Source organism: Rhipicephalus microplus, chromosome 6, assembly GCF_043290135.1.
Source record: "Rhipicephalus microplus isolate Deutch F79 chromosome 6, USDA_Rmic, whole genome shotgun sequence".
NCBI lineage: Eukaryota > Metazoa > Arthropoda > Arachnida > Ixodida > Ixodidae > Rhipicephalus > Rhipicephalus microplus.
In genome coordinates this window covers 86,931,106-86,958,884 of record NC_134705.1, presented here as the reverse complement: position 1 = coordinate 86,958,884, position 27,779 = coordinate 86,931,106, and the positions used below count along the sequence as shown (strand labels likewise).

Here is a 27,779-nt window from a genome sequence, read left to right as displayed (position 1 = left end):
GTGCTTTAGAATGCGTGTGAGTATAGACGTAAATCCAGGTTAGGCTGATAGTGATGCTGAAGATGAGACTAAATGACCATAGGTTGGCAAAATAATGGGGAACTCATTCAGACTCTCTAAAGAAATAATTGTTGCCCTTTGTATTCACCCAGATTTAGGCGCACCAGAATTTTCCTGAGCCGAACCCACTAGAACTTACTCTTGAGAAAATTTTTCAATTTTTTTCTCAGCCGGGACTCAAACTCGCCAAAATATCACTCACCCGGACTCAATCCAACTCGGGGCTCGATCTGAGTCCGAGTGAGTCGACTGATGAGTGAGTTTTTCCCACCTATGGCTGTAACAGCGAATCGTTACGGTGTCTGGAAACTTCTCAGCGGCTCAGCTTGTGGGTGGTAAGCATAGGGAACATTTAACGTTTGTTCATTTGCGCTTTGTTCTAGGACTAGCAAGACATTTTAAGGCATTCGCTGAAGATTATCAAAAATATTCAGGTTCCTTCCTTGCCAGACTAACTCAAAAGGAAGTCCCTTTGACACATAAATCTTGTCCGGACCTTGCTGATGTCTAAAAGAGATCCCCCTCGTACCTTTGATGGAAATGCCTGTGCACAGAACGGTGTTGTTCGTGGGCAGGTCGTGTTATCTTTGGGATCACAGAAATCGTGATTAAACACCAACACTTCCACTCAGATATCGCCACATAAGAATTAATATATATTTTTTATTTGGTAGTGTCGTATGGGGCACGTGAAAGCCCCTGGGACTTTAGGCACGTGTAAGGTCCCTATATATAGATAGAGGGACTTTAGGCACGTGTGCAGTGTACTGCCATCTATTGAATGCTGCTTGATACAAACAACAAAACACAACCTCCAAGGTCACACAGCACACCTTTGTTGCACAGCCTTAAAGGTAGAAGAAACTTGAGGTCCTAATTTTTGCATTTTTATTTTAATTTGACCAAGAGAATGATATTAAGTCTGCCCATTTCAAAGGGTTATTGACCATACAATTATCTTTTGGACAGCATTCTATCTCCTCAAATGATAGAAACATTGTGACTAAATTATTAATGCACGCATTTATTCGAAACAACGAAATTAAGATTTAATTGATGACCCAAAATGGGCTCTGATTGCTGCTTCGATGACCGCAACAAAAACCTCAAGTTCTGAGTAGTGATCTGCTTGTGGGATGAGTTTAGTTTTTTCCCGTGGATGTCCTCCCGAAATCTGTCGTGAATAGAGTGCCAGCATGTTTGGAACATTACAGGATATCCGTGGGATACTTTGTATTTACTGGAATTAATCGGGCTCTAGTGCTACGTGTCCATTGGGCCAGAGAGGTTTTTGCTGCGGTGGTTACACAAGAAAGCACGTGCCTCACGGCCCTTGGACGCAAGGGTTTGAACGAGTGAGGCACTTGTGCTAATGCCATACATATCCACCATCGTCTTTTATTATCACCAACTTTTGTCATCTATTCACGCCACACACACCTTTCACTCAACGGTCATGATTTTATTACTTGTATGTTTTTACCCGCCTTACTGCGAGGAATTTTATGGCCCTTATACAGCCGCTTATCAGAATCATTGTCAATATTTTTAGTAAGATGAACTGGCGCTCTTTGGCCGTGAAATGGCCCTTGCGCCATAAAACATCAAACATCATCATACGTGTCCATTGGTTATCATTGGAAGGTGCTCCAAGGACTTGAGGCAATAGATTCTTGCAAGTTTTGCGCTATGAGTATGCATTGCGTGAACGCAACGCTCCTTTGGTATTTCGCTAGTTAATGCAGCGTCAACTGACGTGATATACAACTAATTCGCGGGAAAAAAAAAGGGGGCAAGGTGGAGGCAACTGACAGGACGCAGATCTAAAGGTGCTGGCTTCACACAAAAGGATCCGCAATGCTAAAGGTGTCTTAAGACACCTTTTTTCCTGTAGTAGCGTCCTTTTTGCAGCTGGTGTGTGTTCTCAACTCGCTCCCCTAATGGCGCGCTAACATTTCACGTGGGCGGTTCATGTTTTGCGTATCTGTGTGTCTCGATTCTCGAGCTTGCGGTCCGTGCAGGTTGCGGATTCGAATGGTTCGAAACACAATTCAGCAGCAGAACGGCCCGAGAGCCAAAACGAGAACCGAAACTACAGTTGATGTATATGTTTAGCTTAGTACTTTTTAAATGCTATAAACTTTTGAGTTGATTTTTTTCCTTACAATTTGAAATAGTACACGTCTTGATTACTATATTTCATCAATCCGTGTCGATCCGCGCCATGCATGGCTTTGAGGCACGTGTGCTTTTTGTGTAATGTTTTGAGGCGGGCAGGTGTTCCGTGGGCGGGCTCTTTATTCCAGGCTCGCAGCGTGTGTCCTGTGCTATGGAAACTCTATGTCCTGTGCCTTCGACAACCGTGCGTTCTTACATAAGGCTAACGACACTCTGCTTCATAATGTTGCGTACAGCTACCTTTTTTTTTAGCTGAGTCGTCGTTCGACGTGCCGCGAGGGAACTTCGCTCAAAATTCTCCCCACCGTGAGACTCTCAGTCATCGTACAGCAATGGAACAGATTGCGTGAAGCATCAGGGGTTGTCCTAACGAGTTCGAACTGAACGACCCGTCTCAGCTACTGTACGTTTGCACGGCGGACGACCTTCGGTGCAAGGAATGGCTCACCGCGATACCCAAGCTCTCGCTTCAGCGACGCGGCCGTCACAGGCTGTGTGTGTGTTCCCTACACTTCGAACGTTAAGCGGATGTCAGCGGCGACGCTTTGCCGACCATCTTTCCGTCTGTGCTAGGTCTGGGCGTCATCAGGTGCGAGCCACAAGAGCAGCAGAGTGATAAACAAAGCGACGAAGTGTGCTCAGCACTGCGGCAACGGTCAAGCAGGAACCCTTTGAAGTAAGTACGCTGCGTTTCCACGCGTACGAAAACGCCTTGTTTCACGAAACGTATCTCTAGTGCAGCGCTAATTTTAGCGTGAACTTTGCTGCTAATGTAACGCTATTGTAGTGGTTTAGCTCGGAATATTGCGCTACTGTCGTCCTTGTTTCACCCTTCCCCCATGCGTTCACCTATAGTGCAGTCCTGAATCACGCGAAACTCGAGGGAGTGTGTAGCACGGGCAACCCAGCGATTCTCTTGACAAATGCGCGCTTGCCAAAGCGGTGGCGCCATCTCTAGCGCGACGCGGGTGTCAGCCGGATGTGGTGGTAGTGGTTGGAAGAAACCACCGGATTTCTGCAGCCCAAAATGCGTCTGGAGCTTTTTTTTTCTTTTCGGTGTGGCTAGGGTTATGTTCAGACGTAACGATAGCGCTGGCTATAGTTACGTCTATAGCCAGCGCTATCGTTACATCCAGACGTAACTATAGCCAGCGCTATTGTTACATCCAGCCGTAACTACAGCAACTAGAGCCAACAGTAGCAGTACGTCTAGACATAACGACTTAACTAAAGCTACCACTTGCTTTACGTCCACGGTAATACGGTGACGTTTGCACCTGCTACGGTAATATTTGGCACTGTTGCTCGCTGAATTAAGTGGTCATGTGCTCAGTTTCACTGTCGTATCACCGATTTACCGGTATCACTTGAATGTTGAAACCTGTGTCGTTTATTTTGCCAGACTTTTTCGTGTATCAGCAGCTCTGTTGAGACAAACCAGCTGACGAACTTTTGGAAGACGTTGCCGAAATCAGTCTGCCTGCAGCCACCGTCTTGGGTGCTGCTTTTTCATTAGCGTCTTTGAAGCGGTCAACAAGCGGCGCAATCATGATGGAACCCTGCCCACATCGCGGTTAGTGGTAAACTGCAGCTCTCCAACTGGATGGAAGCACAGTTTGTGTGCCCATGCTGATGCATTAAGCGTTCACTAGTGTTATTCCCATACGCTTGTAGTGTTCCTACTTAAAATAACGGAACAGCATTAAAGCTTCAGTATGGAACTGGCGTCCATCTTAATCTGCTTTATTTTTCACTTCATCCTCCTCTTCTTTCCTGCCCCGGCCCTCGCGCTTCTTCATCTTCTGTCCAAAGGCTCATACCGCTTCACCCTTCCCGCTTTCTTTTAATTACCCCTCCTGGGGTAATACTTGAAGACATTCCCAATTGAAGCACATTCAACAGATCCACGTTCACCAGTGTACCAGACAGTCTTCAAAATTCCGTTCTGGGTGGCTGTCTTGGTCACAAAGTAAGGCCCATAAAATTTGGCACTGGAATCTCTTATTCCTTTTCTCACTAGTACGAGGTCGGTGACTTGAATGTCTGGCATGTCTGCTCGATGCCTCTTGTCGAAATTCTTTTTCATTCGTTTTCGGTACCTCTCCTCCTGTGATTTTTGTTGCCTCTCCTCGACAATCTTGAGGTTTTCCAAGAGTCCCAACTCACGGTCTGCCTGCAGAATAGGGGTCTCTCCTGTAGAAGCGTACTGTGGACTGCACCCCAAGCCACTGGTGTAGGATCGGTTATGATGTTTTACGGCTGCTTCTAAAGAACATTTCCATCCCCCAGGAAAACTATCGTACATCTTGATGTATTGTTTCACGTCCCGTATGGCACGTTCTGCAAGCCCATTCGCCGCAGGATGGTATGGCGCACAGAACTTGATCGATACATTGTGATCTCGAGCCCATCTTACTAGCTTTTCACTCTTGAACGCGGGGCCGTTATCGCATACGATTGTCCGCGTAGTTCTAAACATGTCCCTTTCGAGAAGGGTTATGACGCTATTTGCATCTTCTTTTCCTGCTCGTGCCGCGACCATCCTGGTGCATTCATCTATGGCCAGCAGAAAAGCTTGCGTTTTTCTGACTCCTTCCCGTTTCTTGTTAAGTTCGGCGAAATCCAGGTGAACTACTTCAAAAGGCACGTTCGAGTGGCAAGGTAGTATCATGGTGTCCGTAGGCTGTTTATACTTGACTTTGTGTACTTGACACACATGGCATGAACGAACGTACTGACTAACGTCTTTCTTCATGTGAGGCCACGTAAACCTCTTGACCAACTTGTTGTAGGTACGCCAAAAGCCGTCGTGTCCTCCAGATTCTGGGCTATCGTGGTACAAGTAAAGCACTTTGGAAACAAGAGTTGGTGGGACTTGATACCGACCTTCCGTAAAAACCAGTTGTTCTGAGCCTTCCCACAGCTTCACTTCATTGATTTCTTCAGATTTTTCTGTGTTGTTTTGTACCATCAATCTTGATAGAGCATCTGCATTGGTTAAAAGCGGTCCTGGTCGGTGCGAGATGGTAAAGTCAAATTGCTGCAAGTAATTCACCCATCTGGCGATACGCCCTTTAGTTTGGGTCATATTCAAGAGATGAGTGAGTGCCTGGTGATCGGTGAACAAAGTGAACTTCGTACCTTCCAGGTACGTGCGGAAGTAGTCAACGGCCTTCAGAACCGCCAGTGCTTCTTTTTCCGTAGTAGTGTAGTTTGTTTCAGACGGCTTGAAAGTGTAACTGTAGTAACCGACTACGTGTCGCTTTTCTCGGCCAGATGCTTCAATACATTTTTGATACAACACTGCACCAGTCCCATAATGTGAGGCGTCAGTGTTCAATTCAAAGGGTAAAGTGAAATCTGGTATACGCAGAACGGGGTCAGAAGAAATTCTGTGCACCAAGTCACGGTAGACTCTCTCACATTCGTCACTCCATTCAAAGGGAACTTCTTTCTGCGTTAAGCGCGTGAGGCATCTAGTTTTGACAGCAAAGTCCTTTATGAAAGATCGGAAATGTCCTGCCAATCCCAAAAACACACGCAGTGAATGGACGTCATATGGTTTCTTCAACTGGGAGATCTTCTCGACGGACTCTTGTTTTGTGCTTTTGGTGTTCCCATCGAAGACTCTTCCAAGAAACACCACTTTTTGTTGAAAGAATACACTCTTCTTAAAATTAACCTTGAGATGTGCCAAGCTCAAGGCGTTTAACACCTGAGACAGATGGTCCTGATGCTCAGCCTCTGTTTTGGAGAAGACTATAATGTCGTCTATGTACACATTACAAAAAACACCAAGGAATGGCTTTAGGACGTCGTTCATGATCTTCTGGAACCACGCTGGCGAGTTTTTCCAACCGAAAGGGAGCCGGTTGTATTCGTAGAGATCGAATGGCGTGATAAAAGCGGTGTACATTTTTGTTTCTTCGGTTAGTGGGATCTGCCAGAAACCTTTGCATAAATCGATGCGGGAAAAATGTCGGCAACCCCCGGTCTCATCTATAATTGTGTCGATCTTCGGCATAGGAAATGGTATGAGTTCTGTCTGACGATTGAGAACCCTGTAGTCGGTGCATAATCTGAAGGTTCCGTCTTCTTTCGGTGCGATCGTTATGGGAGAAGCGAAGGGTGATACCGAAGGTCGTATGATATCAGCATCTAGCATCTCCTGCAACTCTTTCTTGAGCCACATCTTTCGCTCCCTTGACATATTGTAAGGTGCTTTCCGGATGACGGTCTTGTCAGCGAGTTCGAAAGGAACCTTGTGGGACTTCATCGCCTGAGGATAGCTTCCTATGCATACAAGTTCAGGGTAGGTCGTTGCGATATCCGCCGCGCACTTGACAACTCGTAGATTATCTTGTCTACCTTGATTTGTCTCGTTCCTTGCTACTCCTTCTACTAGAACCACATCGTCCCAGTACACGTTGATCTTTAGTTTCTTTATATCTGGTCTTGATAGCAAAAAGTCGTACGTTACCCCCTCTATCACCAACACTTCGCTCTCTATTTGCTGACCCTGGAACTCGATGTTTACCAAGGCCCACTGATCATGCAACGTTACTTTTCCATCATAGCCTTGTACTCGTAGAATTCTTCCACTATGCAAGCGATTTGCATCCACCAGCTTGGCATTTATAATGGACACAGAAGCACCGCTGTCTACCAGAGCCATCATATGTTTGTTTCCTACTTTGACGGGAATGTGAAGTAGGCTAGAGCAACTTAAATAAACAGTCTCATTTGGAGTCATCGGGTGGGACTGATCACCCTCGTTTATTAGTTTTTTTTTCTGTCGAATACTCCTGAGCTTCAGTGTCGATATTATTCACTCGACCTCTTGGAACACGCCAGGGCAAGTTATCTGTGCGAGTTGCGAGGTGGCTCGGTTCTCGCTGAGCGCGGCTTGACCAGTCCGATTTACTCCGACTGAAACAGCTGCTTGACTCGGCGGTTATGCTTGTTTCCGAAGCTGATGGTATGTTCTGAAGACACGCGAGGAGGTCATCTAGAGTCTTTGGTGACAGTATTTGCACTTGCTTCAACACGTTAGTGTGCAATCCGTGCATTATTAAGGCAACTACGGCCGTAGATGGAAGCAAAGGCTCCGCCAGCTTTAAAAGACGGCGTTTCTCAAAGAAGTACTCGACAAGGCAGCTTTGCTCAGACTTGAAATTAAGCGCCGTGTTCCATCTTTCTACTGGATTGCTTCGGAATGCAGTCAAAAACTTTTTCCTCCACTGGCTCCAAGAGTCGTCACTGTCTTCCAGAATGCATGTTTCATACCACTTTCGCGCAACACCTCTCAAGTAAACGCGCATGTTGGTGATTTTAGCCTCATCAGAGAGCCACTTGTTTTTTCCAGCGGCATATTCGTAGAAATCAAGCCAACTTTCTGGATTTGAAGACACACCGTCGAAAGCATCAGGTTCTACGAAATTAGGTGTCGGTCTCTCAGCATTCAGAGAGCTTATAAGAGATGTCATTATTTGGTTTTGTTGAAGCATCTGTTCCTGTTGCAGCTGAAAAGCTTTCAAAACGAGGCTCACCTCTTCCGTCGAAGATCGTGATCCTGAGTGTTTTCGACGCGCTGGTTCAAGAACTAGGTCGTTGAAGGTCGCCACACGCAAGTTCACTTTCACAGCACCTTTCCGTCGTAGTTCAGTAGTGTCTACGGCTGCCTTTTCCACAACCAGGTTTACGAGTTCTTCCGAGCTGAGCTCACGAGGTAGGTCTACCGCTGCTTCGTCTTGAACTTGGTACTTCGAAAAGATGATCTCCTCGGAGGTCTCGTCTATGAAGAACGTCACCCACATGATGGCTTCGATGGCCGGCTGCGCCAAAATAATGTAGTGTTCCTACTTAAAATAACGGAACAGCATTAAAGCTTCAGTATGGAACTGGCGTCCATCTTAATCTGCTTTATTTTTCACTTCATCCTCCTCTTCTTTCCTGCCCCGGCCCTCGCGCTTCTTCATCTTCTGTCCAAAGGCTCATACCGCTTCAACGCTAACCGTAGTTACAGCGTTCCCGCATCTGGACATGTAAATGTCTCATTCACCTAGTTATAATGGAGCAGTCCGTACAGCCTACTCGTAGTGCATTGCCACCTGTAGCCATGAGATATCAGGCTACATGTGGCAGCACCATCGCGGCTTTCGGAGGGAAGCTGAGCGAAGTCTGCGCGACGCGGTCGGAGGGACTTATCCCATGTATTGTACTACGTAGGCACCGCGGCTTCGCTCTGAGTGGTTTGAGCCGATTGTTCCTAAAGAAAGCGCTTTGACTACAGCCCAGTAGGCGTATATATGCCCTTCATTGCCACATCAACGTACGAAGCTGATCGTACAATGATGATCGTGAAATTACATCTGCATCGAGAACAATTGCAATCAAAAGTGACCGTTAGACACCTGTGTTAGGCAACTGCACAGATATGTAGAACTTGTAAATGAAGAAAAAAAATTAATCTGTGTAGGGTCTTGCATTCTCAGGAACTAATAGAGCACCTGCTTGGACAATGCCCAGAAACTGCTGAAAACTGCTAAATCTTTTGAGTATTCGGAGCTGTATGCGGTTTAATTGTTTCACTACTTCAGGCCCCTCAGTGTTAAAAGGATAGCGCCATCACATTTTGAGGCTGTAACAAACCTCTTGTGGGTTTCCTCTGTATGACACTCTATACGAATGGTCTTACACAGCAAACGTCTAGAATATATTTAAATTAAGCTGAATCGGGCCCGGTCCATTCGATAGCGGTAGCTACAAACATGCACATATACGAACCCTGTCATTATGCACCAGATATATCCTCACATCTATAGTTCTAGTGTCTGCCAATACTGTACCACCAAAGCCACTGGCCACATTGTCCCGTATTGCGAAAGGGCCTCACAAACAATCGTTATATTAAAGGGTGAACTTGTGCCCATAAAAATAGGTGAAATAACTGAGTCCACTAAAGCGTTCCACACGAACGTCTCTCTCGGACACCTTTCTTACAGTCAGAATATCAGGCCACTGTCAAGAGCACGAGGAGCATGTCTCGCGGTGCCGCAGAAAGCGTGAGCAGGCGCGCTGCATTGTGGACGCTTGCATAGCTGCTCGCTGGTTCTCCTGGTAGAAACCTAATTTAAAGTAGTCTCTGCGGCAATATCCTATCCTATGGGAATGTCCAGCGTTAGAAATTCTAGGGTCGCGGCCTCCAATGAAGACCTTCGGGCATGTTGGCGGACTGCGCTGCTCAGTTCGGGCCTGGACACAGGTGATGCGAGATGGGAGATGGCGGTACTCGGAGTGTTCACAAGATGAACGCATGGACGGATGCGTAGACAGACGGACAGGTAGACTAGCAGACGGACGAACGCCCGATGCAGGTATGTGCCACTAGAGCGGGTATGTGTCACCGGTGGCTACGTGCAACAACAACGGAGGAAGGACAGACCCACACCCCAAGGAGCTTCGCGCCTAAAAGTATGAACCGCAGTGGGGCCTAAAGCAGTCGGGCTGGTGTCTGGCAAGCTTTCCTAGTAGCAAAAGGCCTCCCCCCGTCTCTCCCCCTCCGTCTTTTTCCAGGCGCTTCTTTTATCCCCCTGTCCTTGTTGCCCGCGGCCCTCGTCAAGACTGGACAGGCAGTTTCATGGAAGGAGCAGGGTTGGGAGAGGAAGCTGCTGGGCATCGTTTCTCTGGAATGTGTCAGGCAAGCGAGGAAGGGGGTGCCATGCTGAGCCGGTTCCGTTTCTCGGGAAGACGTGTTACCAAAAAAGAAGGGGGTGGGGGATGTCACGCCGAGTGCGACCTTACAGTGATGGTTGAGTTAATTCAGCTCTGGCGTGAATCATAGCTGTTTTGAAATAATGTTTTATATGTGAAGATTGGCTAGTACTATGGCAATCGGCGTATGAACACTGACTCGATAGATCTGTACTTCACAAGTGTGCGATTACTAAAATTGTTGGTTTGCATAATTTTTTGTTTTGGTCTCGATTTCAAGGCTTAGTTGCAAGTTTTGAGAAACGATTAGGGCAACACTGCTGGCATCACCAGGAACATCCTGACTTTTTCATCTCTAATGTGTACCTCCTTTGTATTGTTCTAGCAGAGTTTAAAAGTTATTGCTTGTCAAGGTAGCTGTTGAGTGACTTGTGAAAAAGCTTGTACAAGCACTAAATGACTGTAGAAGCTGATAGAGAAAGATTAATTAAAATTCTTATTGCCTCTTCTGCTGATGTTTTCGTTTAAATTGGATTTCTTGTAGCTGAATCACGTTTGAATGTTGAAAATTTTGAATTATTTTAGTAATTCAATTATGTATTTGGAAGACTGTTTTCGTGCTTTAATAGTTGACTCTCTCAAAACAGCTCAATTTTCATTTGAGATGATAGCTTGATTTCTAACCCATTACAATGGTGATCACATACTTGAATTATTGGTGCTTGCCTCTCTGCCACCAATGTTGGTTGCTAAATTGCATCTCTTTATTCAATGTGCGTGTTTGCAGTAAAAACTGCTTGTTGCAACCACAGAAACATAAACTTTCGCTGCTTGAGAGGTCAACAAGGAGATGAGAGTAGTTTCTGAGACTTGTGGTTTCAATGATATAGTTGAGTTGACTTGATCACTATGCAACAACTCTTCTAATGCTGCTGGAAAACATTGCAGCTTTGAAACTCTGGTTTAGCATGGTTGAATTCGCAGAGAGGCCACTTTACTGCTAATGCTGTGGGTAACATTACAAACTGGATGTTCAAGATAGTTTTGAAAAGTGAGGTTCATGGGGTTTTTTGCAGTTAACTGTGGCACATGCTCTTGGGTACAATGGGAGTTTCGCCATCAAGCGTACCACCATCCTGTGTAAATGTCTGCACAAATGTAAATGTCTGCACATCCTGTGTAAATGTCTGTAAATGTCTGCAGGTGTCATTTCACCTACAAGCATGTTCACTTTTTTAAGGCAACAAACAATTTACAGTAGCATATGTTTCTACATGTATATTATTCAGATTGCATTTGTATTTGTGTATTTCTTTTTCTGTGCTTGTTTTTTTTTGTTATCTAATTTGTGCATGTTTCAAGCACTGCTGATTTGCTTTGAAAGAATACTGTTGCAGTATGCATTTGCTACTACTCTTCTCTATGTTTATTTCCAAATAATCTCTCGTCTTTAGGAGGGGCTGTCTCTTCCATAAGCGCGTGTGTCATTTCACGACGTCTTTGATTTTCATCATAATGTGTTGAAGCATTTCAGACCGTCATCATGCTTTGTGTAGAACAATGTTTGGCTATAACTTTATGTTAGTAACTACATCTTTCAGATTGAATTTGTCATTTGTGTTCAGTGCACGTACAATAATGTACATTTATTTTATGTGGACACTGTTACACACCTTAAGGGAGCACGTTGAAGCATGCTGGAAATTTTCCTGTGTGCATGAAACAGCCTATGCAGGATTCATAATGAATTTGTATTTGTGTAATTTCCGTCTTTGTTTTCCTTGTACTGATTTGTCTATATTTAATGCATCTCTAATTTTCTTCGAAAGAAAAAGAAATGCTCGATTGTACGTTTGCTTCAGCACTTGTATATGTTCATGGCTGAAAAGGTGTTCTGTGATGTTGCCATAGTTATTCTACTTGAATAACTTTGAAGCACTTGAAGTTGTGATACTTGGTGCAGTCTTCAGAGGGATAGGTTTTCAATATTTTCATGATTTGAGGTTGAGGGGTGGAAGTTGAACAAGCTGTGTGTGAAGAAAGGTGAAGGAAAAAAATTTAATCTCGTTGTTGTGGTTATAGTTAGGGAGTTCATCTCAACCTCCTCGGCTACAAACCTTACTGTACGTGCTGTCTTGTAATTTTTCTTTATTTTTAATGAAAAATTCAGACAGCTGGGTTGTAAACAGAAGCAAATGCAGAATCAATTGTCAGTAATAACATCCTTGTTTTAATAAAATCAATGTGTGAAACTAAAAGATAGGCTAGCTGATAAAAAAAAAAAAAAGGCCTTGCTTACGGCAAAATGAGAGCTCAAGGAAAAGGGAAAAATTCATTGAAAAATTTTTTTTCTGTAGTCTTATAGTTGTCTAAGACTGCGAGCAAGCATTCCGACATTGCTTTCTTGGGCAAAATGGGTTTTTAGCCCCGCCGCGGTGGTCTAGTGGCTAAGGTACTCGGCTGCTGACCCGCAGGTCGCGGGATCGAATCCCGGCTGCGGCGGCTGCATTTCCGATGGAGGCGGAAATGTTGTAGGCCCGTGTGCTCAGATTTGGGTGCACGTTAAAGAACCCCAGGTGGTCGAAATTTCTGGAGCCCTCCACTACAACGTCTCTCATAATCATATAGTGGTTCTGGGACGTTAAACCCCACAAATCAATCAATCAAAATGGGTTTTTAAAGTCTCGCTATGGTATTACCGAGGCAGAACAGGTATTGGGAAACTTTTTTGTAAATGTAACGCGTCTGTCATGTTGCCAGTTCATTGGATGGCATAAGTTGCATTTCTGCAACAAGTGCTTGTGTACATTTTCTGTTTGTTCTTTATTGGTTGGTTTTATTCCTTGCCATGCTATGAATCCTTGGAAACAGTTTTTTGCATTTGTTGAGGATCGACTTTTAAGTGCATTGGCTATGTTTATGCTTAACTGCAGAGCACAAGTTCGGTACGTTACAAACAAGGGCTCACAGAGCACAGGGGAAGGGCTGCGTGCACTCGTATATTTTCCATAGTGATTTGCGACTGAAAATGCAATGAATTGACGAATAAGATTGCGTTGCAAGACCTCCAATTTGTAGCGCTAGCAGCGCTGACTCAAGGTAACCTCCAGACTACGTCACGGCTAATAACTGGCCACAGAAAGAAGTGACACAAGGATCAGCTGACATTTCACTGGCTAGGCGCGCACATGAAGTTGTCATTGTCACCAGCGTCCCTGTCGTTGCCATCAAGAGTGTGGACAAGCTATGAAGATGACGTCGAATCGGGAATCGCTGTAATTTGCGACATTGCTAAGCATTCTAGCATCGACCCTTTAAAGGCAGCGATTCCGAAAGAGACGCCATTCAAATCGTGATGAGAAAGTGCCTGGGGATGCACGCTTGGGCCATATTTGCTGATGTGCTGCATTTAGCTTTATTAGACAGTTTTAGTGTGTAAGGCATTCCTGTACATGCAAAGGGGCCTGCAAAATATCGATTTACCTGATGATATCCACATCTTGCAACACTTTGAATAGCCACAATGATATATACGTATGTTTCTTTGCTTTTAGTGAGTATTGTTGACAAAAAGTCTTTGACCAGGCCATCCATTCAGAATTACTCACCAGCAGAAAAGTGGATTATGCTAGGTTTTTTACGTTAAAATTTCTGTCCTTTGCAAGATTCTTTCTTGAGCCATTATATGACCCCATTGATCCTGTTTCTCACATTAGTGGCTATGGTAATTAGGCAATATACTAATGCACAACAGTGTATGTACGAACTATGATTTTCTATTAACACTCTCTATATGTTACTTGTTGGCAGTAATATTTCTATATACCATACTTTCCTCTACCAGTTCTATTTCTATGGCATCTGACTTTGCTAGTGGTGTACCATGCGTAAAATGAAGCAACACACTTTTACAGTTTTTTTCTGCACTTCAAAGAACATTTCTGCAGCGCACGACTGTTCCACGACATGTTGATTAGCAAGCACACGACATATATATTTGAAGCGGTGCGACGAAGACTAGGCATGAGGAATGATAAGACGTTTTGAAATGTTGGCATCAGTTGGCGCCACAATAAGAACACTCGGATCATCGACGTCATTGTGACTGGCACATCATGACTTGAGGTGGTACGGGCCACACCAAAGCACGTCGTAGTAATATCCATGCCACAGGGTGCTGAATGCACCGTTTAGTTTCCAAGAGCTGTTTGCACTTGAAATAAAATAACGTTCAGGTGACAGACACCATTCAAACTTAGCCAAAAATATTTATGAAGGGCACATCTCAAACTTAAAATTTGTCAGTAACCTGTTAAGGCCATGTTAATTACACTGACGAGTGAGCATTGCATGGGGTTGACAAACACAAACTTTGCAATTGCTTCTGGATCATTTCTTAAAGATCATTTACATTTGTCATCGCAGGAATCTTGCTCATGACCAACAGCCACAACATTGCTTTTCAAGTGACAATGGGATTCACCGAAATGCAGGCGACCGAGGCAGCGCCGACCAACACCGTCAGGCCACGCGCACGTCGGCTGGCACCACGTCCTCCCAGCCAGACGGAGTCTCATCCTCCCGGCCTGACGCCAAACAAGAGAATGTGAAGCGGTACTACTGCGACCTGTGTTCCTTTTCCGCGATTTACCCCAACAGACTAAAGCAAGACCTCCGCGCTCACTGCGTAGATGTAGTCAAGCTGTCGTGCCTCGTGTGCCTGCAGGCGTATCCAGATATGGAGGGCTTGACAATCACAGCTCGATGCATGCCAGAGAGAAGAGGCACAAGTGCACCCTGTGTCCGTACACGTGTGTCTCGACCAAGTATTTGAAACATCACACACTCACACACACACGGGTGTGAAGACATTTGCCTGCAGCTTGTGTCCAAACATGTTCCCAGGATAAACACCTTGAAGAGGCACATAAACATAGTGCACCTTGGTAAATCTGCCAGAAAAAAAAAAAAAAAGATAATCCGGTGTAACTCGTAGACTCTTCTGCAGTTACACTTCTTGCTGTGAATTTAAAGAGCAGGGCGTTCCGAAGCTGCTCTTTGAAGGCAGTGGCACCGTCTCACTTGACCTGTTCTGTTATCACTACCTTGTTTAGTGTTTAATGGCGTTCCGAGTCGCACAGTGTGGCTCCAAAGTCTGGCTGAGAAATCGATACTATAAAATGCGCAAATGTTGTGGGTATACGATACTGCCGTCTAAGTGATCACTAATTCTTCCAGACACGTACTCATTACAAAAAATAGGCAAGCAATTATAATTACTCCATTTTGAATGTTGTTGATTACAGTGGTCACTTACAGCTCCAGAAATGTAACTGAGCTATTACAAAAATGTAGTCGGTAAATTTTGCATTACTTTCCTTCAAAATTTTATTGCCAGAGCACAATACAAGCTTATTGTACCTTCTGTGATGCAGTGTTACACATTGCGAACTTTCTACAAAATTTGTTTCTAATTGTCGCCGCTGATGTTTTAGAGACCGGCTGCTACCGTGAACACTCTCTCAATGCATGTGCTGGAGGGAAGGGTAGTGTGATAATGCGGACACACCTTGCAGATTAGCTCATAGTTGGACATTGCTTCCGTGATAGTCGCCGTGTCCTCTATAAAGCGTTGGGCTCCACTGTTGGTGGCACTTGTGTTAGGAGCTACAGGTAATGCCGAGGAAAAGGTGAAATATATGCTTTGTAGAAAAGTCCGTTAGCATGGATGTGGGGGGGTCTCTACACGATGATTGCATTGTCAATATACGAGGTGTTTTACTGATGGCAATTGAGTCGATGAAGCGGTTATTTATTTAGCACAAGGGTGAACTCGATCGCAGGTTGGTGATCACAACGCATTGTCCTTTTTTCATTGCTCAAGCTCACTGTACACTGCCCTTATTACAGCATACTTTTCGGAATGAGGAATGCCGTTAAAGACTAGTTGAAACTTGGTTTTTGCAAAAAAAAAGTATTCAGTTGAAAGCAATTAGTCGCAAGATAATTTAACTTGATTATGCTCAACATACAGTTTTGATAAAGTATTAGAAGTTATTAAAAAGTTACTAAAAAATGTAATCGATTACAAGTAACCGATTGCCTGTAATGCATTGTGTACAATGGTGGATTCTTCTAACATCGTCTGTGTATTTCATTATGTTGTTAACCAGTTCCTGTGCTTGCAACTGCCTCTTAATAAGGCAAGTACCTTAAATGCTTCATGAAACACGAAAATCGTCTTTCGGTGTCAACACAGGTCATGCTGGAAACAATCGTCACGTCATTGCATCATGATGTTGCAGATCACGAAAATTGGTCTGCACGATGACGCTCTTATGACGTCACATTTTGACATCATCACGCATTGTCTCTTTTGGCCGGAGGTGCGAGAAAGCGCTAAACCACATTAAGTGCAGAAATCTTTCGGAAGGGAAGGCAGGTGGAAAGCTCAGTAACATCGACTGACATTAAAAAAAAAAATTTTTCGAGTGGTCTTCGGCGATTGTGTAAGTGATTCTGCGAGTTTTGACATTTCAGTGTGAATGGTGTTGAGCTCATCATTTTGATCGTTTTCCCGATAAAACAGCCAAAGTTTCTGCGAGCCTGTTTTCCAAGTGATGCAATTTGGTCTCGTTGGTGACACATCTTACGTATGTTTTCTTTTTTTTTGTAGCTCAGTTGGAAAAAATTGAAAAATGAAGACATTTCAGCAAGTCTTTTTTCTTCTTATGCTTTACTAGCGCTACAGAATATTTATTTTACGCACCGTATTTTGCTAAAACTGAAAGTGCTGTAGCGTGTGGTTTCTTCGCCGGTGCTCTTCGTGAACATATTTTATTCGTACAGCAGGCGACACGTCACGTCACTGTAGCGTTCACTTCTTTTGTTTAGTGTTGAATTGTGATTGCTTGTGTTCTTGCATCACCGTGTCTTGCAAAAAGAAAGATTGCCTGACGGGCAATAAATGACTTTGCACTATTCAACACCTTTGTAGTGATGTAAGGCATTCCAGTGCAATGTTCAGTGCGGCAAATTGTCCCTCCATGGAAGGAAAATGTATGCTGCTCATTACAAAGCGAAGCTTGCTTGCTTACGTAGCACATGCATTGCGCTAAAGTCAATAACTATGATGGTGTTCTTGAAAATCATTTCATACTGTTTTGAGGCATGATGAATGAATGAAAAATCGGGACTAGAGAAGAATGCACACTGTGATTTTGGGTGTTTATTTATTTATTTATTTATTCAAAATACCTTACAGGCCCACTGAAGGGCATTGAGTAAGGGGGGCATCAGTATACAAACGAAATAACAATAAAGGAGAAAAGCAGACGAAAAAATATATACATATATAAAAGATTACAAAAATAAAAAATCAAGGTGCAACAGCGTTATACAATGCTAGAGTGCAACGAAATCAGGTTGTCACGAAAAATTTTACGGTTACAAATGGATACAACATGATCCGGAAGGCCGTTCCAATATGCAATGGCTCGAGGTAGTGATGATAAGTTAAATGCCTGCGTGTGATCATGAATGCGCATAAAACTACGGGCATTGTGAATGCGCTGGGAAGTGCGCGCAGGAGAATAAAGTGGTAAACAGTGAATTTCGTTACTATAAATGTACCTATGAAACAGACATAAAAGAGCAATGTTGCGCCGTATTTCTAGTGACTGAAATGCAAGGTCTTGTTTTATTAGGGTAATACTTGAATGATAGTCGTAGTTTCCGGAGATGAATCTCGCTGCCCTATTCTGGACGGCTTCCAACATACGTACCAAGTAATCTTGATATGGTGACCATGTGGATGATGCATACTCTAGCTGTGGGCGAACATAAGTAATATATGATAATGCGTGTACATTAGAAGGAGCGTTGCGCAAGTTTCTACGGAGATATCCGAGAGATTGAGATGCTTTCGATGAGACAGCTGCTATATGCGTAGTCTAGGATAGATCCGATGTAAGGTGAACGCCTAAATATTTGTAAGATGGTGTAGCTGACACAACGGCGTTATTAATCTTATAGTGAAATGCTGAATTGTTATGCTTTCGAGTGAAAGAGATTAACTTGCATTTAGAGGCATTAAGGGACATCTGCCAAGTTTCGCACCACCGGAAGGTTAAGTCAAGGTCATTTTGGAGAGCGGAATGATCATTAAAACATTTAATGTTGCGGTATATGGCGCAATCATCAGGGAACAACCTAACTGTGGATGAAAGGTTATCGGGCAAATCATTAATGTATATTAGAAAAAGTAATGGACCCATTACACTGCCTTGGGGAACCGGATGTGACGTCGCAAAGGTTAGATGAAATGTCGTTGATCACCGTAAGTTGCTGACGTGAAGAGAGGAAGCTTCGTAGCCAAGACAGGATTAATGAATCAATACGGAGTGCGGCCACATTAAACGACAATGAGGGACAGTATCGAATGCCTTGGCGAAATCAAGAAAGAGGCAATCAGTTTGTTCGTTAGCATTCATATTAAAGTGAAGGTCAGTCGTGAATTCGAATAACTGGGTGTTACATGAGTAGCCTTTTTTAAAGCCATGCTGATGGGAGAAGAAGAAGTTGTGCGATTCAAGGTGATCGTAGATATGAGAAGCCACGATATGTTTCAGTAGTTTGCAAGAGATGCATGTAAGTGAAATGGGTCGATAATTACGGGGCGAGTGCCTGTCACCGGACTTAAATACGGGAGTGACCTTACCAATCTTCCAATTTTTGGGCAGTTCGCCTGATGATAGCGACTGGTTAAATAGGAGACAGAGGAAGCGGCTGGAGATATCTGTGGCGTTCTTCAGTATTTTAGAGTAAATGTTATCAATACCTGATGAAGTAGAAACCTTAAGATTCGTGATGAGTTGGGCTATACCTTCGGCAGTGACAATGATTGGGGCCATTAAAGCGAAAGGGTGATCTGGAACAAATGGCACATTGGAACAATCTTCCTGTGTAAAAACAAACAGATTTTGGGTGTTGTGTGCACTGTGCTTGTTGACTTGCATGTGCGTGGTTTGAAGCTTGCATGAACACACTTCGTGTGTGTTGGGTTGAAACGTTCCAAGAGTGGCACACTTGTAAGTGCCATAGAAGGTGCTGGTTGTGTTCATTCAGCTCTGGCATGAGTTATAGCTATTTGCCCATAACGCTTTCTATAGAAATAAGCTGTATTTGAAAAGTGGCAGCACCTAGAACTATGGCAATCAATATATAAATACTGACATTGTAGAGAATGCATTAAAAAAAAATGTCAAATCACTGTAAAATTATTTCTTTGTATAATTCTTTGCTTTGGTCTCGATTTCAGGGCTTATATGCAAGTTCCGCAACATGATACGGGCAACACTACTTGCATTCCACGAACATCTTGGCTGTTTCATCTTTGATGCGTCTTTCTTTTTGTGTGGTTCTAGCAGGGTTGCTTTTATGTTATTTCTTGCCAAAGTAGCTGGTCAGTGACTTTTGAGAAAGGTCTTACAGGCACAATGTGACTGTAAAAGTTAGTGCAGAAAGACGGATGGCAATATTTATTACTTCTGCTGGTGTTTGTGTTTACATCAGTTTTTCATGGCTTTGTCATGTTTGATTGTGAAACATTTTGTAAATCAATAATTTAAGAGAACTCTCTTATTGCTTTAATGGCTGACCCTCTGAAAACAGCTTAGCTTCCATGTGAGGTGATAGCATGGTATCTAACTCATTTCGGTAATGATTGCATGTTTGCATTAATCAAAATGGGTAATTTGCCCAAGAAGTAGGTTTACTTTTTAGTAAAACAATTAAAGTATTTTTCTTCATACTGACTTGTGCATGTTTAGCGTACCACTGACTTGCTCCAAAGGAGAAATGCTGTATTATGCATTTCCTACAGCATTTGCGCAGGTTCATCTTTCAGAAGTGCCCTGTCTTTTGAGAGGTCGCTTCTCCAAGCTAACTGGTCATTTCTAGATAAATTTTCATGATTTTGGCCAGGATGTGTTGAAGCATTTCAGACAATTATTGTGCTATTTATACTAGAACCATGTTTTCCTATAACTTTATGTTAGTAACTTTTAGATTTTTCAGCTTGAATTCGTAATTTGTGCTTAGTGTGTGCAGTAACGTGCATTTCTACATATAGAGGTGGTTGAACACCTTAAGGTAAAACTCTGAGCACATTGAAGCGTGCTTGTGGTTTTCTCATACATATGAAACAACCTACACAAGATTCATAATGAATTCGTATTGGTACAATTCCTTTCATGTCTCTCTTTTGTTGTACTGATTTGTGTGTGTTTAATGCACCACTGATTTGCTTCGAAAAAGACAGCAATGCTGGATTGTGCATTTTCTATGGCACTTGTGTGTGTTCATTGAAAGAAATAGTTCTGTTGTGTTGCCATAGCATTGAACCTGAGGCTGCTTGGAGCGTTTCAAGCTGTGATACTTGGTGCAGTCTTTGACAGAGGAATAGGTTTCTAATATTTCAATGATTTTGGGCTGAGGGGCGGAAGTTAAACTAGCCATGCTTGTAAGGGAGGCACAAAAAATGCATAACGTCATTGTGATCACAATTTCAGAGCTCATGTCTCATCCTCTTGTGTCGCATATCGTCGCACAGCTGCTACCCCATAAATAACTTGTTTGTTCTTTGACATTGTTTGGACAGCTCAGGTGTTAATAAATGATGCCAATGCCGAACCGGCTGTCAAGATTAACATCCGGGGCAACTTATTTTTCTCCTAATGTCTCCTAATGTCTTTACTCTCTGAATTATTCCTGCTTACCTCTTTATTTTTCATCTCTCTTTGATGTGTTTCACATGCTCTATTTCTTCGAGCAGAGTTTTTATTTAACGCTCGCACCTGCTATATGCAGTAGTGGGACTTGCCCAATTCCTGTGGTGTATACCCACCTGAGAAGTTTTGCACAATGGAGCACAAGTTACTGATGACTTAATGAGCTTCTGTAAATAGAATGAAAAGAGCATGCACCAATTCCTGATAGCTTAAAATAATGCTTTACTGGAAAGACAATGAAGAGAATGCCTGGTGGTGCCTTATAATGATAGTTTTTGACACTAGAGCACAAGAGTTACTGGCAGCTTTTAAACAGTTGCACATTTAAAAGTCAGTACAGTGGCATGTATGGTGTCATTTTGGGTGTTGTGTGCACTACACTGCTTGTTTTGCAAGAATTAAAGGTCAAGTAAAAACTGACTGCACTCTGGATGTGTTGTGTCGGTGCATTCCAAGAGTGGCTCATTCAGACGGGCCGTAAAAAGTGCAGGTTGAGTTTATTCAGCTTTGGCATAACTTGCGGTTGTTTCAGGTAATGTTATGCTGAAAATTTATTAACAAAGGAATTTTAGAAACAGCCAGACTTTCGGGACTGGCAGCACCGAGAGCTATGGAAATTGATGTTCAGCTCTGAATTTTGCGAGTGCACAGACATTGATATTCTTGCTTCACATAAATCTTGTTTCTGTTCATTTCAGAACATGGTTGCAAGCTATGCGATGAAAGAAGCAGAACATCTGGCAGCACTTGGAAGAAATCGGTGCTGTTTCATCTCTGATGTGTGTTCTTCTTCTATGCTAGCTATGTTGTTTTAAAATTCCTTCTTGCCTAGTTATCTTGTGTATGGTTTATAAAAAAGTTTGTAAAAGCACCAAAGGTCAGTAGAAGTTAATGAAGAAAGACTAAAAATTCTTGCCGCATTTTCTGCTGATGTATGTTTGTTGTTTACATCACTTTTCTTGCTGTAGTTTTGTCACATTTGAATGTAAGAACTTTGAAATCTATCAGTGACCCAATTCTTTGGAACACTTCTCAATTGCTTTTGTGGCTGATACTTTATAAATACACAGCTCAATTTCCATTCAAAGTGACAGCGTGGTTTCTAAATTTTGCAGGGGTGACCATTTAGTTGCTTTATTGGTGTTTATCTCAGCACCACCAATGGCCGTTGAATTGCATGTATGTGTTTGCAGTGAGAACTCTCTTTAGTGCAACCATATAACAGTGATGTCACAGAAACAAGAGAATTTATTGTTAATCATGAGATCAACGTAGAGATGCACAGGTGGTGGTTTTTAAAATACATGACCTCGGTGATCTTCAGAGGGTGACTTCATCACTCTACGACAGCTCTGCTATCACTGATTAAAAAGATTGGCATTTTGCCGTGCAGGTTCCACGTTGTTGATTTCGTAGGGATCACATATGTGCTAGTCCTTGCGGGGCATTATGAACTTGAGGGGCAAAATACAATATTTTTAATGAAGTGTACAGTGTCCTTTGACATTGACGGTTCTACATGTACATGTATGAAAACCAATTTAGCTGTAGTGTTCCATATTAATGTGTACCACCTTTACCGTTTTGTGTGTCAGTTTTTATTAGTTGAAAAATGTCATTTGTTCTTATCATTCAACGAGCATGGTTACATTTTAAGGCAATAGAGAATGTATTGTCTCTCTTTTGAGAGCACACACCTGAAATGTTTGTTATTCCGAGAGTAATTTTTGTCATTGGTGGGTAGTGATGGCAGTGGTTGTTAAATATTGTGTAAACGACGAAGATAGTCACTATCATCATTAGGGGATCAAACCAGTGTTCAGAACAAAGAAGTCGTCGATTGGGTGGGCTTCACCATGGGGACGGCGACTCGTCCTTTCCTCAACATTTCGATGCCATAAAACCCGGGAGGAAGGACCTTCCGAGGTGAGATGGAACGGACTTCATGAATTTCGACCGCCGTCGTAGCCTCGAGGACTTTTGGGAAGCCGCCGTGGGTAAAGCTGATGTGCGAGGCCTAACCTCCGCTGAGACGTGGGAGCGCGACTCCGGTTTCAACTGAGACTGAGACTGCCGTGAGTACAGGCATCGTCTGGAGGTTCGGAGACGGGGGAGCCCTTATGTCTACTTTGGCTCTGTCCTGACTCGCCCTTTACGACAACGGCCTGGTAATCGCAAGGCAGGACAGTACAAGAAGGTCGACTAGGTACATCTTGAAGGTGCATCAACGTGAGTGCAGGCATCGTCTGGAGGCTCGCGAGATGGGAGCCTTCACGTCTACTTCGGCTCCGTCCTGACTCGCCCTTCACGATGACGGCTCGATATTCGCAATGTCATGAAGAACGACAGCCCGACAACCTACAGATATTCTTTGTGCGAACCTTCTGCGATGGATGCCGTGTTGACTACCACTTCTCCTCGTGACACTGCCGGCCAGTGATATCTCGTGTTTCCCACACTGGACCGGATCATGAAGGTCCTCTACAAAAGGCGGAGTCAAACACGCAAGGCCGCCACGCAGGTGATCGCAGATATCGGACACCTTTGGCATATGAACCACCCATCAATATGCGAGTTGAAGAAGTTTCACCGAATTTTGACTGAACAGTATGAGTTCTGAGAGGAATCGATGAGATTGCAAACACAGTTGACATCGATCATTTGGAAGTGAAAATGGAAGAAGCCGAAGTTTATGGAGGCCAGATTATTCTAGCGAGGGTGAGAGCGGAGTATCAGATTCAAGATGCACAAAAGGCTCGGCAAAGTCACGTGGAAGCGATAAAACAACGGATGAGAGCAGAAGCAGGAAAGGAAAATACTCTCTTTGTCTCCGTCACCACCATCTAGCCATTACGTGCGAAATAGCAATCTTGTCGCACAGAAGCTAGATGAGTCAGCCTTAGGACAAAAGCGGGAATATAACAGCAGCATACAAACCAGGGTTCCCAGAACAGAAAAAGCAAACCAAGAACCCAACACCAAAAAACAACCTCCAAGTCTGAAGACACCTTCCACCACTTTGGAATTCACGCCAGCGGACTGTACCCACGAAAATATTGACAGACTGTCTACAACAACTCAGCTGATCATGGTGAAAGACATTTCTTTGATAGGAAACTGGGAAGCCTTTAAAGATCACAAAGGTAAACCGCCAGGTCTTAAAGGTGAATGCACGCTGAAGACGACAACTCCAGACCAAATAATGTCACCACCAATATGCTTAGAAGCGCCTGGCAGAAGCAAGACAAGACCACTTCTTAAAGCGAGTGGAAACAGAAAGAATACTGCGAGGACAGATGCAAGTTCCTTGTACTGCATTTAAATTCTCCTCTTTTAGGAAACTACAAATGTCAAGGTTGAGGGCAATGCGGAAGACCCATCTTATTTCAGCAAAGAATGCCCAAATAGCATCACAGCCACGTATAAGACACAGCAGACCAGAACAGAAAGAGACGGCTGGTGCTTCTGAGGTAAACAAAGGCAAGACGAGAAAATCAAGAAAACTGTCCTAAGCGAGCTACAGTAAAACATCGTGGAAAAGACTGCATTATCGTTGGTCATGTGAAATTAAAGTGTTCATTGAAAGTCCATCATGAGAAACACGTTCAAAAGCACGATTTGGAACAAGCATCGGAAACACCGCTAGAAGAGCCGGCACAGGAGAAAACTTGAATTGTCACATATGGACTGACTGTGAACTCGATTAACTACTCACTAGTATTGTGTACTAAGAACCTGTGTGTGTTTAGTGTTCTTCGTAGTCATGCATCATTATGGGGGCGTGGAGGATGTTAAATATTGTGTGAACGACGAAGATAGTCACTATCATCATTAGGGGATCAGACCGGTGTTCAGAATAGAGAAGAGGTCGATTGGGTGGGTTTCGCCATGGGCACGGGGGCTCGTTCTTTCCTCAACAGTGGTTAGAAGGAGAAGAAGAACGGGCCTAATTTCTACAGCCTTGTTGGGAGCACGGCATAGCGCCTGTGTCATTGGCAGCAGAGTGCATTGAAGCTTTTTGGACGTTTGTTGAGCTGTATATAGTATTGAAAACTGTTTTTAAATACTTGTTATATTATTGCCTAGATTATGCAGCTTGACTTATTGGTTCTTGTTCATCATGTACAGTAACATGCATTTCTACGTATACTTGACCCAGCTGTGTACTTTCACCTGTTTATTTTTCGCTATACTGATTTGTGCATCTTTATTGCACAGCTGATTTGCTGTGAGAAAGAAATGCCGCACTGTGCATTTGCTACAGGCTTGTATAAGTTAACTGCTCAAATTCTGTAGTTCTGTAATGCCAACGCTGTAGCACTCGACTTGAACAACAATGGAACATGTAAAGTTACAATACTTCGTGCTTCCTTTAAAGGAACACCAAAGTGAAAAAGCAAGTCAGGTTACTCTGATCCATTATACCTTGAAAACTTTTTTATTAGTTTCATCATTATAGGCTTTGTAATAGAATAGAATGGTCCCAATCCATTTCGTGTCAATTTTTTCATAAATTCATTGATTTTGAAGTTTTTTGTTTTCATATTTCGGCAACATTGCCCCAACGAAATTTTCTGGAACTTGGGGTGCTATGTCTCTGACTTTCTCATCTGACAGCAAATTTCGTTTTTGCCGATTTGTAACGTGTACGCCGTAGTAGACGCCTTCAAAATATGACGTCGCGACACTGTGCAAAAACTTCAAGGTGGCATTGCCATCAGTAATTGTTTGTGGTGCGTTTTCTCATGTGCCAGGCATCTTCTCCAGGTACGTGTTGCGATTTTGGTATTGTAAAACAGCGATTTACCTTTGCACAAAAAGTTGCTTTTCTCTTCAGCGTCCCTTTAAGAAAGGCACTGGTTTGTAATATTTCCAGGCGCACAGCACACAATGGTTGACAAACACATACCCTGCAATCGCTTCTGCGCTGTTTCGTAATGAGCATTTGAACTTGCCCTCGCAGGAATCCTGCTCATCGCCAACAGCGATGACATCGCTTTGCAAGCGGCGACGGGACTTGCCGAAGTGCTAGTGGCCAAGGCAGCGCCGACCAAGACTGGCCGGCCGCTCGAGCGTCGGTTGGCACCACGTCCTCCCGGCATGACGGTGTCCGAGAAGCAGAAGACAGAGCAGGTGTATACCTGCAAACTGTGTTCCTTCTCCTCGATTTATGCCAACAGGCTGATGGACCACGTTCGCACTCACAGTGGGAAGAAGGGGCTGCTGTGCCTAGTGTGCCAGCGCACTTTTCCGGACACATACCGCCTGAAACGGCACATCTTGAGCCACACCGGAGAGAAAAAGTACAAGTGCAACTTGTGCCCTTACGCGACGGTCTCGTCTACCTTCTTGGAACGTCACGTGCGCACGCACACGGGCGAGAAAAACTTTGCTTGCGGCGTGTGCGATTACGTGTGTGCAAGGATGGACACACTGAAGAGGCACGTCAACAAGGTGCACTCTGGTAATAAACCCATGAAAAGGATCATAATATGATGTAATTTGTAGACTCAGTGACGTTGACGCCGGTCATGATGAGCTTTTACCCCGTACCTTCTGGCGATGAGTGTAGTTACCAGATTTTGTACCGGTACAGAATTCGTCATGAACAAAGATCGGTTGCACATAGAAGCGACGATGGTTATACTCGTGATAGTTGCATTTCTTGACGTTAGTTGACCACACTTGTTCATGTTCTGCTGTTTGTGCCTCGGTTTTCATTTTATTGCTATCTTTCATTGTATTGCCATGTGTGAAGCCATTATTAAGCTGGTTTTTTATGCAGTTAGTCAAATAAAAGAACCCCTTTGAATTGAAAAAACTCTACCATTTTCTATTGAAAAAAAAAAAGGCCTCTACAAATTGAATGGGAAATTTGGTACAGCTTTTTTTAATCCTTGTAGGTAAAGGCTTAGAGCAGGGTGCTTCAGTGCTGCTTTCAGGAAGTCATTGACATAATCCCAATGCACATATGTCATTATCACTGCCATGTTAGTTCTGAGAAGTGCTGTTCCAACTCATTTAGTCTGGCTCGAAATGGTAAAATATAAACTATATTAAAGTAAACTCTCATCAAATTGAACCTAAAGGGACCAGGAAAATATCTTCTATTTAACAAGAGTTCTGTTTACTGGGAGATAAACGAGGGTGTAGAGTAAAAGCACAAAACCAATCACAATAGAGCCAGTCGTTCTATTCAAGCAGCAATTCCATTCAGCAGATTTATGTTTACTGAGTGTCTACTGTGTGAGCCACAGAAGTCTGACTCAGCACAGCCATCAAAGCAGGCCTTATGCTTAGCTAAAAATCCCAATAGCGCTTTGGACTGTGCGCATGTTCGGTCAGAACCAATTACTTCTCAGAAAAAGGAAGACTTGAACATGAAGGTGCTACTGGTGATGAAAACGGACAAAGTGCTGCAATAGATATCAGTGGAGGGGCGGCTATTGTCGCCACAGTCATTTGCTTGGGCAAGAATATAAATGCCAGCAAGTATACAAAAGTTGCTGTGATACAATGCTGGCCGGCCTAATTTAATTTCTCAAGCAGTTTCAGAGTTTAGTCCTCATTATGGGGTTCATGTTGAACAAAGTGCAGAAAAAAAGAAAAAAAAGAAGGCCTTACCCATTTCGAAAACAATGGCTAGTCACTTCGTAGTCTTCTTTTTTTTTTTGCATCATTCCTAGAATTATTATCGTATAGCTCTTGCTTCAATTTTTAACTCTGTCTTGATGAAGCATTTTGTTTGTATACCAACTTGATTGTTTACATTAGTGCTTTCCCAAAAATTCATCACTCTGTAAACTTTCATCTTCACTGTTTTTGAAATTTCCGGAAGGTATTCGAAAAATTTTTACCTAAGCTCTAACCATCTCAAGGCAGATAGAGCTTTTTTGTTGTTTATTCACTTGTGTTATTATCAGGGCGTTGGCATTGTTACTTTAGTTCATCTTGGTGTGATGTTATGATGGGCTTCGTGATTTGCAGGTTTGGGCCATTGAATAACATTCGCAACGTATAAAATTGTACAGCGCAGAC

General features: G+C 43.4%; 1 long non-coding RNA gene across 3 annotated transcripts; it reads left to right on the top strand.

The window, feature by feature from the left end:
- The first annotated feature begins 925 nt into the window (after positions 1–925).
- LOC119167510 (uncharacterized) lies at positions 926–26,562 on the top strand. 3 transcript variants are annotated; one of them, XR_012884202.1, is made up of 4 exons: positions 934–2,914; positions 14,377–14,565; positions 21,440–21,520; positions 25,705–26,562. It is a non-coding gene; the product is annotated as an uncharacterized LOC119167510 (long non-coding RNA). The 3 variants fall into 3 exon arrangements; XR_012884203.1 differs by having other exon boundaries at positions 935–2,914; positions 21,440–21,501; XR_005109237.2 differs by lacking the exons at positions 21,440–21,520; positions 25,705–26,562 and having other exon boundaries at positions 926–2,914; positions 14,377–16,937.
- The last annotated feature ends 1,217 nt before the right edge of the window (positions 26,563–27,779 follow it).